This window comes from Anopheles cruzii, chromosome 3 (genome assembly GCF_943734635.1).
Source record: "Anopheles cruzii chromosome 3, idAnoCruzAS_RS32_06, whole genome shotgun sequence".
Lineage (NCBI taxonomy): Eukaryota > Metazoa > Arthropoda > Insecta > Diptera > Culicidae > Anopheles > Anopheles cruzii.
The window spans coordinates 85,786,513-85,795,387 of NC_069145.1; the positions used below are offsets into that span (position 1 = coordinate 85,786,513).

At 51.9% G+C, this 8,875-nt stretch overlaps 1 non-coding gene across 1 annotated transcript; it reads right to left on the reverse strand.

Annotated features, from left to right (window-relative positions):
- Positions 1-1,126: 1,126 nt before the first annotated feature.
- On the reverse strand, positions 1,127-1,199 carry Trnak-cuu (transfer RNA lysine (anticodon CUU)). Its single transcript has one exon. It is a non-coding gene; the product is annotated as a tRNA-Lys (tRNA).
- Between the last annotated feature and the right edge of the window lie 7,676 nt (positions 1,200-8,875).

Genomic DNA, 8,875 nt, shown 5'->3' on the forward strand with positions numbered 1-8,875 from the left:
CCAGGACGCGCCCACACGCCAATCTCGACGTCGAGAAGTGTCCTTTGCCGATAGCAGCGCGCTTCGACACGGCAAGCGCCGCAGCAAATTTGTAGCATTTTCTACGAAACAATAGAACATGGATGTTCTCTCGCTGTCAGCGAGCATCATTTATCCATCGGGCCGCCGGTTGCGGTCGCGGCATTGGGTGGGCGCTCCCTCCCCCGGGGAAGACACAATGTTATGCTGCGCGGTCGATCGTGTGCGTCGTGTTCGACAATATTAATGATTTGCTGTGGGCCTCATCGATGGCTCCTGAATAGCCCACCCAGGAGTGGCAACAATCAATTAATGCATCCCGCCGAAGGACAGCGCACCGATGGGTTTTCCATTTTATGTTGGTGGCCAGCCGGCCCATGATTCGCCGGCTGTCAATTATTGAGGTCCGTAACCCCCGTGATGCAGTCCTCAGGAGGGAGCACCAAAATTCCCCAAAGTAAGACCCTGAACACAGCGGCGGCGGGATCGATGGGTTGGTTGGCGGGACAAAGAATACATTCTCCCGGTGGGTGCTACACTCCGCAGCCGAGTGGCTGAGACAGGGTCCGCAACACGAACGAATCGACCGACGCTAGTCTTGCGGGCGATGCTCGTTTTATGCCAACCCGCGTCGTAATGCTCTCATTAGTAACAATCGTGGAAACCAATCACAGTAAGCCCTGAGCATTAAAAGCGTTCGTGGGTTGAACGAAAAAGTGCCGCTTCATCGTGGGCCGTAATTTATTTTTAGAAATGTGACTATGTGGCATAGAAGGACACGTTGCAATAGGAAAGCATTGCTTTTTATCTATATGCTAGCTTATCTTGATTGCGAAGCTTGCAAGGAAAAATTGTAGTGTATCACAAGATACTTAACTGAAGAAAACAAGAAAGTCTAAAAAAGTCCAAAACAGCCTATTAAAGAATCATTAAAATACTACATTTTTTTATCCTTATCCTAATCCTAATAAAAAACTGAACTTGATAAAATCCTAAATCTGCTTATTTATTTCCCCGGAACAAAGGCGGAGCAAAGTTCGCCGGGTCAGATAGTTATTTAAGCAATAGACATACAATAAAATAAAAAAGAAAAAAGAACGGTGGGAATCGCCCAACGTGGGGCTCGAACCCACGACCCTGAGATTAAGAGTCTCATGCTCTACCGACTGAGCTAGCCGGGCTGCTGAGGTAGGCTGGGTTTGTTGAAGATTGTGTTCATGTTGTCCTTACCCTGTTCATTTGTTCCTAACAACGAAGAGTCACAGAATTTACAGTCAACCCACTTCAGAACACTCGTCAAAAGTAGAATATGGATTTATTCGCCGCGCTGGTTAAAGCCCATTCCTGTTGACTAAGCAAATAAGAGAAAAAAAATGAAGAGTAAACGATGCGGCAGCTCATTGGTAAGTCACGCTTCGCGACGTTTCCCGAGGGATACCGACTACAATGTCGGCAGCTGAAGGAGGCGGGTTTGTGCTGTCACTGTGTCAATGTGCACGCATCATGCGCAACTCATCCATCATATGTATGATGCCGAAGTGATCCAAAGTACCCGGCAACGCGCGGGGTTGATCACAGCAACCTCTCGTTCCGGTTGCCACGGGCATCGGGGAGAGTTACTTTCCACAGCAGTGTGCCGTGCGGTTGCCGTCGAGTGAGGCCAGGATGAATTTGTCCTTCACCCGGTGCTAATGCTATTGCGGGAAGCTTTTCAATATTTCAGGGAACTGGAAAATAAGACCGAATATTCGTTCGGGCCGGATCATGGCCGGGCCGAAAAGGACCGCAAATAGGCAAACATGTTTTTATTGAACCGTGTCGGGTATCGGGAAGTCTTATGATGGATTCTTATTTCCTGCCGGGGCGGCCCCGCGGGCATCAACTCTTCTGCCGAAGACGACTTGAGCACGGCCGTGGCCCCCACTTTTCTGGAATCACTCGCCCGCTCTGGACCCATTTTGTTGCTATTCTATCATCGGCGGGCACACAGAAGACCCGGATGATGGTGGAAAGATTCGGTGGGTTGCACTTGAAAGGAGGATCCAATGGAGCGGCTGGACCACATAGACCTTCCCCGCACCCGTGTGGTCACGTTCCGTTAAAGACTAGGCCTCACCGCCAGACTGTGCGGGCGGATGATTTATTGGCATCTCCGTGATCCCCACCATTTTTTCCGCTCCAATGAGTTCGCGAGGAAATTGATTTTTATTCCGATCACAGCGACCCACCCGAACACTTTCAATTTATTTGCCATCACTAGGAATCAGTAAAACTGACCCAAAGTAGGCCACATTTTGCGGCCCTTTATTCGTAGGCTGTATTCGTAATTTGTACAAGAATTTATCCGTAATTTTTCTAACAAACCGGCGAGACCGCTCAACTGCCGCCTCTAAATAGTCTAATTTGTTAATCATTGGCCAAGCAGTAAATATTGTGAAACCTTGAGACACGCAACCACCAACCCATTGTGGACCAAATGAACGTTCCCCAAACCGAAAAGGCCAGATCAGGCTTCAAATGATAGATCAAAACTTTGGAGTACCCTCAACTAACCGGAAACCGAAACAGCAAAAAACCCCAGTCCCAGTGGACTCTGGCTACCGGACCCGGACCGTCCGATGGACCGATGTGTGGCAGAATTTTCCGGATCCTGTGGCGGTCATGTGTCGAGGGTGTTTTGCTTCCTGTCAATTGATGAACTAACTTTTGCTACCCACCAACGCCCACCGATGACAAAAGCGGCCGGAAACGTCACGTCCCAACATTGTCCATAGTCCATTTCCTGGCCTTCTAACTTGATGTTTTATCAGCTATCTCGCTGTCTCTCTCTCTCGCTCTATTTCTCCCTCTCTGGGGTTAAGGCCACGAGGTTTGTGTTGTGAACATGAAAAGCCACTTCCGTTGCTCGGTCCGGTTAAAGGGGACACTCGCGGCCCGGTGTTCCGGTGAGCGGGAAAGTCCACGGGAAATCCGGACCATGCAGAAGCAATTCAATCGGTCGCGGAACGCACGCCTAGCTTACCCTTAGCTTGGCCGTTTGTCCGCGGAAGGATTCGAATCGAATCGAGATCTAAAATTGGACCCGGTCCCGGTTTTTGGGGAGGGGTGGATGATTGCTCGCTTTGCCGCTTCCAGTTCCATCCAATCAGCTTTAAGGCCGCTTGGATCTCTCCGCGTGTACGACGGCACGGACCCGACCGACCGATCGGGGTGCGATAAGCCGAATGGAAATGTTCAACCCGTCTCCGTACCGGTCCCCGAACCGGCGAACCTGGCGGCTCACCGGCGATAAAATGGGTTTCACCTAAAATCCAATAACGTGCCCGCTCCGGCTTTTCGTGTTATTTATTGTCACAACGAAAATCCGAAGCGAGTGTGTTTCTACGGCTACGATTTCAATTCCGAGCTTCCGTTTTTCCGCGTTACGGAATTAGCTTCCAACTTTATTCTAGCGCACTTGGACCGACTTTTGACCGTAAGTGGAATAAAATTTGAAACCATCCGTCAATAAACGTCCCCCGGGATGCGGCATGGAAAAGTTGTCCAGCCAAAACCGACCGAGAAGAAGGTCCTTCCCGATGGCCATCGATGAGTTGGCTTCGGATTGTACAAAGTTGCTGCCCAGTTGTGTTTGCAAGCAAGCAACTTTGACATTTCCCGGAGTGTTCGATGTCCCGGCCCCGAACCGGAAGTGAAGCCAAACCCCCGGACGGGTTCATGTTTCGAACCTCATTTTACTCACTAACGCTCCGGAGTGACCACTCGACGCCAACGCACCCAACCAACGCCAACCGGGGCTCGAAATTGGTAACTTCCGGTTTCTCCCCTTCGAACCCGGGATACCCGGGATGTTGTTTTAGAATGTTTGCACACCGAGGTCTGTGAGGACGGGGCGCTCCGTACTACGGATTGAGGTTGCGGTTGCTGCCAGTACTCGGCGCTTCCGGAGCGTGGCAAACTTTCGGGACACTCCCTTCAGCACCAGCAAACTTTGCTGACCTCGCATGTAAGTGATTTCATTTCCGATTTATTGACACTTTTGTCAAGGCACGACCGAGAGTTTGGGTTTTTTTTTATTACCTTCCTTCAAACGCAACCGACTTTTGGCTTCGTGAAGGCGGCCCAAGTATCACAGACAACAATGGAATTAATTTCTTAATCCCTTCCCGTCCGGCCGAATGCTGGAGCCAGTCGTAGTGCGATGCTTTGGCTCGCTAAATTAAATAGTAAACGGCCAAATCATGCGCCTCCTGCCTTGTTTGGCACATCCAAATTCCCGGCTCCCACGGCCATCATGCCACTAATTGGTTCAACGGCTTCGGCGGCACGGCCAAGAAGGAATAATTTATTCTCTTTCTTCACTTTCGCGGGCCATCCGGGTAGGCCTGGCAAAAAAGACAAAGGAAGAGGTATTTGGCAAATAAATCTTACGGCGCAAAACTTTCACTTCGCTCGCCGCTCCGCGTGTTCCGGTGGTCGATTAATTTTTGTTCGCCGCGAGGCCACGGCCCACCGAATTCGGCTGCCGGGACCGTCTCTGCTGTCTGCGGCCCCCGTCCTGCCGGAAGTCACACGCTGCCGCCGTCGGTCGACGCTAACTTTCCACGGCTCGCTGGGCCCGCTAAGACCGCGCGCCCGGCAAAAAGGACTCGATCAATGGCAAAAATTAGTTCCCACTCGCTGGCTGGCTGGTTGGCTGGTTGTCTGGCCGCGACTTCAGGACCAACTTTTCCGGTGTCGTCCATTTTTTTCCTTTTCTTTTTTGTCGGTCGGTCGGTCTATTTCACGCCTTCCGCTTGGCGCTCGGCGCGCTCATGATCAGCCTTTGTGAAGAAAAAACGGGTGGGAAGGAAAATGGCCTTCCTTTCCGTGGTCGTGCAGGGATTTCCTTTATCGGATGTTTACGTGTTTGTGCAGCTTTTGATGGGCGCCCGTTTCGGCATCGGTGGCATCGGTGGCTTCCGGTTGCTTCCTGTTCTCCGTGACCAACCGGAAGACCGTGCGGCTGATGGCATGCATTATTACATGCCAAGTTAAAGATTATTTATTGCATCAAACAGTGGCGCACGGTGCTGGCCATCCAGGCTGCTGCGCTGGTCACGAAACGAACCCACACACGGCCAACACGGAATCGTAGTTAGCTGTGGGGGCTTTAAGAGAAGGAGCAGCATCCTAAATCGGGAGGATCCTAAGGCGAATGCTTAAATTTTAGGCCACTATCCGCCCAGGGCGGCCAGTGGATCCTGTTTTCAGTTAAGCCACCTTCAGTTCTAGAGAGGCAGCTAAAATGGCAACAATCGAAACGTTGATGAGCGCGTCACTTGACGTGTCTTTTATCGACGGGCAATCGTGGCGAACGGCCAACAATCGAAGGGCTCTTTCTCATCATTCGGCAGCAACAGCATCATCGTGTGATTGGGTTTCCTCTATCACCGAGGCCACCGTTCGCACATTGATTGTGACTCGGAACAAGGCCGTCCTAGGGACAGGGATAGGGACCCTAAAACCGGTGCTCACCACACACAGATCAACATCATATTGCGCCCAAAAAGGTTGTCCAAAAACCTGTCCACTGTTTGCCGCATTTGCGATTATTTGCCGCTAAATGATTTCTGTCTGGCCTCGGTCACGCCGTTTGTCAGCCGTAGGCACCCGTTGCGGATGTGCTAAATTAGAAGCCACTGCAGGCTGGGCTGCTGCTAACGCCAACGAGACGACTGTCGCTGGCAGAACCGTTTCGGGTAGGCCTCCCGCAGTGTTGGCAGAAGGATTTTTTGTTTACGTTTGGCTTGCTTCCGCCGCTTTTCAACGACACTAAACTTGTTATCACTTCTCGATGCGCACGAAAGTCGTGCCGCACGGTCACTCAACAGCCTGTGAGCAACGGCCCCGTCCGGGGAGATTTCCCCGGAGGGCACCTGGGAGTCATGCCTGCGCCTTATTTAGCATTCAACCGGCGCCCACTCTTGATGGTGACTGACCGAGCCGGCATCCGAGCAAGAGTGAAACAAAAATGAATAGCTCATCAGTCGCCCTTGGGCCTCGGGTCTCTTATGCTGCAGGACAACACCCGGCCTGAGGGCCGACGATTTGAGTTTGCAAAACTTTAGTAATAATTTGTATTCATTCTCTAAAAATGCTGGTGCTTCGGTGATGATAAACTTTTGGCCCGACACCGACCGGGGAGCTACAAAGAATTATGATTATTCTTGATCTTTTGGGGCAAACTTCGGGCACAGTGGTGGTTGTTTTCTCCTGTTAACAAGTTCGTCCTTTTTAACGTCTGTTTAGAGAAGAAAATCGTTCCCTCCGTCCGGCTGCAAAGTAAGTTGGCGGAAGGAATGCCCCATGGTCCCTTTCGACCGACGGCTTTCGAGCCAAACCCAACACATGTGGCTCGCAAGGGGACAACATATTTGGGGCCGCATCGGACCGCATCGCGCAGGCCAGCAGACGGATGCGTGCGTTCCGATCATGGCGACATGATTTAGGAACCGAGGGGATTGCCGTTTGTAATGGCTTCGAGCATTAAGCGTAACGGTTCCGGCGTGGCCGGCGGCAGCAGCAGCATGTGCGGTTTATGGTTATGCCTTTTTCTGTCTCTCCGCCGTGCGCCGTGCGGCGACGCCACTCCAGCATCAACCCCCCGGGGGGGCAATTCCCAAAAAAGTTGGTCTCGAGTGCACACAACAACACACTGTACTCTGTACTGTACGGAACTCACTAATGAATACTACTGCAGTGTGTGACCTCGGCTGCCGATAGTTCGGCAATGGCCGGCTCCCGGTTTGGCCCGGTGCCAGCGGCCTTGCGGAGGTAAATTTAAAGGACCGCCGGACGAAACAGCAAAAAGAACCACAAACCTTGCCCTTGCCTGCAGGCTGGCCCCGCAAGGTCGGAATGCGCTCTCCTGGCAAAGGATCTTCCCAACTGGAAGGTCTCCGGAATGGCGACAGCCTAACGTGTGCTGCAAAGTATCGAAATTAGTTGCCAAACTAATTGTTATTTTGTGAGGCCGCAGGGGTTTCGGGGGACAGTTTCTCGGCCACAGGACACGATGCGGATGCGCAATTGTGTGGAGCGAAACGATCGATTTCTGTTTTGCAGATTCGGTTCCGACTTCGGATTTGCCGGATAAATATTTATTGCACACCACCATCCTTCCGAAAGAAGCTGTATTTTGAGACCTCTTCCGATCCGTTCCTCTGTTTACGCAGCACCGATTAACGCAGGGACACCGAAGCCCTCTCGACCTAGCAGCCTTCCTGTCAACGGCCGCTCATCGGCTTGTCTCACTCTCTCTCTGTCGGTCGCTATCGATAGGATTAGGAAAAGGGTCCAATTACGTCAATTTCAAAGCAAACTCATTATTCAAAATCATTTCCACCTTTCCGGCAGATCCAGGGTCTTCGGCCGAACGGAATCTTATGCAAAATCATCAAAGGAGGCTTCCTTCACGACTCGGCTCGGTGAGAAATACTAAGACCCGGCCCGGGGCCCGATGCCACCCAGAAAGGGTCGTCCCGCACTGTCTGTGTGTGTGTGTGCGTGTGAAATTTTCGCTCTCTACTCCTTTTGTGCCGTCGGCGGAGATACTTCCTGGCTTCTCCGGAACCCCGCGGACGTGACGGATTAATTTAACCTTTCGGCAGAGGGCTCAACGCGGGGCCGCTGGGACCCCGAGGCGACAGACTATGAAAGGAAACAACGATACGATACCCCCCGAAGCTCGCCGGGACCCGTCCACCGATGATCCAGATAAACCCCCGGCCAACCGCTAGGCGAGAAGAAAGGCCGTAATTTCTTAGCTCGAAGCGGCTCGGAACTGTTTTTCCTGTTTTTTATATGCTACCTTATCGGACCATCCGCCGGTCACGCAGGAAGCGATAACACAATACCCGACCGCATAAACATAAACTCACCTTCGGGCTCGGTGTGTGTGTGTGTCCCTGGGCTTTTATCTCACTTTAGTGTACGGAGAAATCGGAAAAGAATGGAATCGCCCGAGGCGCCCGAAGAAACGCGTGGAGAGATGATGGAGTTCAAGTTCCGTCACCCGCCCGAGGCGTAGAAGAGTAGAGAAAGATTATGTCGCCTCAGGCGACGACACCCACCTTGGCCGGCTGGCCAACCATTCAAGGAGGGCATACAAGGAAACGTGTCCCCGCCGTGAGGCGGACATGTGATACCCCGTTTGCCGTTACGCTACGCCCGCCCGGAAGGACCAAACGGAGTGGATCATCATACGATAGGCGGGCGGGTGGACCATTTATGCTCGGCACGGCTCGATGGAGAAAGATTTCCACGCCAAAGTCCGCTCCGACCCTCGTAAGAATCCTTTCACTCTGGGCGAGCCTCCCGCGGGACCTTGGGGAGGGATGAAAAAACCGAAAGTTGCCCTTTCAACGACTTCTATTGCGTTTCGCTCGTCGGTGTATTGGTTTGCGTGCGTGTGTGTTAGTGCGTAAAATTATTCTCTCCACCCACTCCGGGGACCGGGCACCGGGGATTACAGATGAGCCGTTAAATTAGCGCTGCACAATTGCCGACCCGGAAACCGCTCCTACGCTCTCGAGGTTAAAGAAGCAGAGCGAGATGTGTAGCCAACGACGGCTTATCTTCCGACTTTCGGTTTGGTAGCGATTTGTTTTTGACCAAAAGTGTCCGGCTTACCCATGGGGCCATGAGGCCTTCCGTTTGCTTTAAGCCATTAGTCAGTTTTAATTAGGACCCTCATCGTGTAGCCTACTACATTCACGGCGGGGTCCCATTTCTTATTAGTTCTAATTGAAAACTAATGTTTCTCCATTTTCTGGTTTTTTCTCGTTTTAGGAAAACGGACAGTCTAACTCACGGA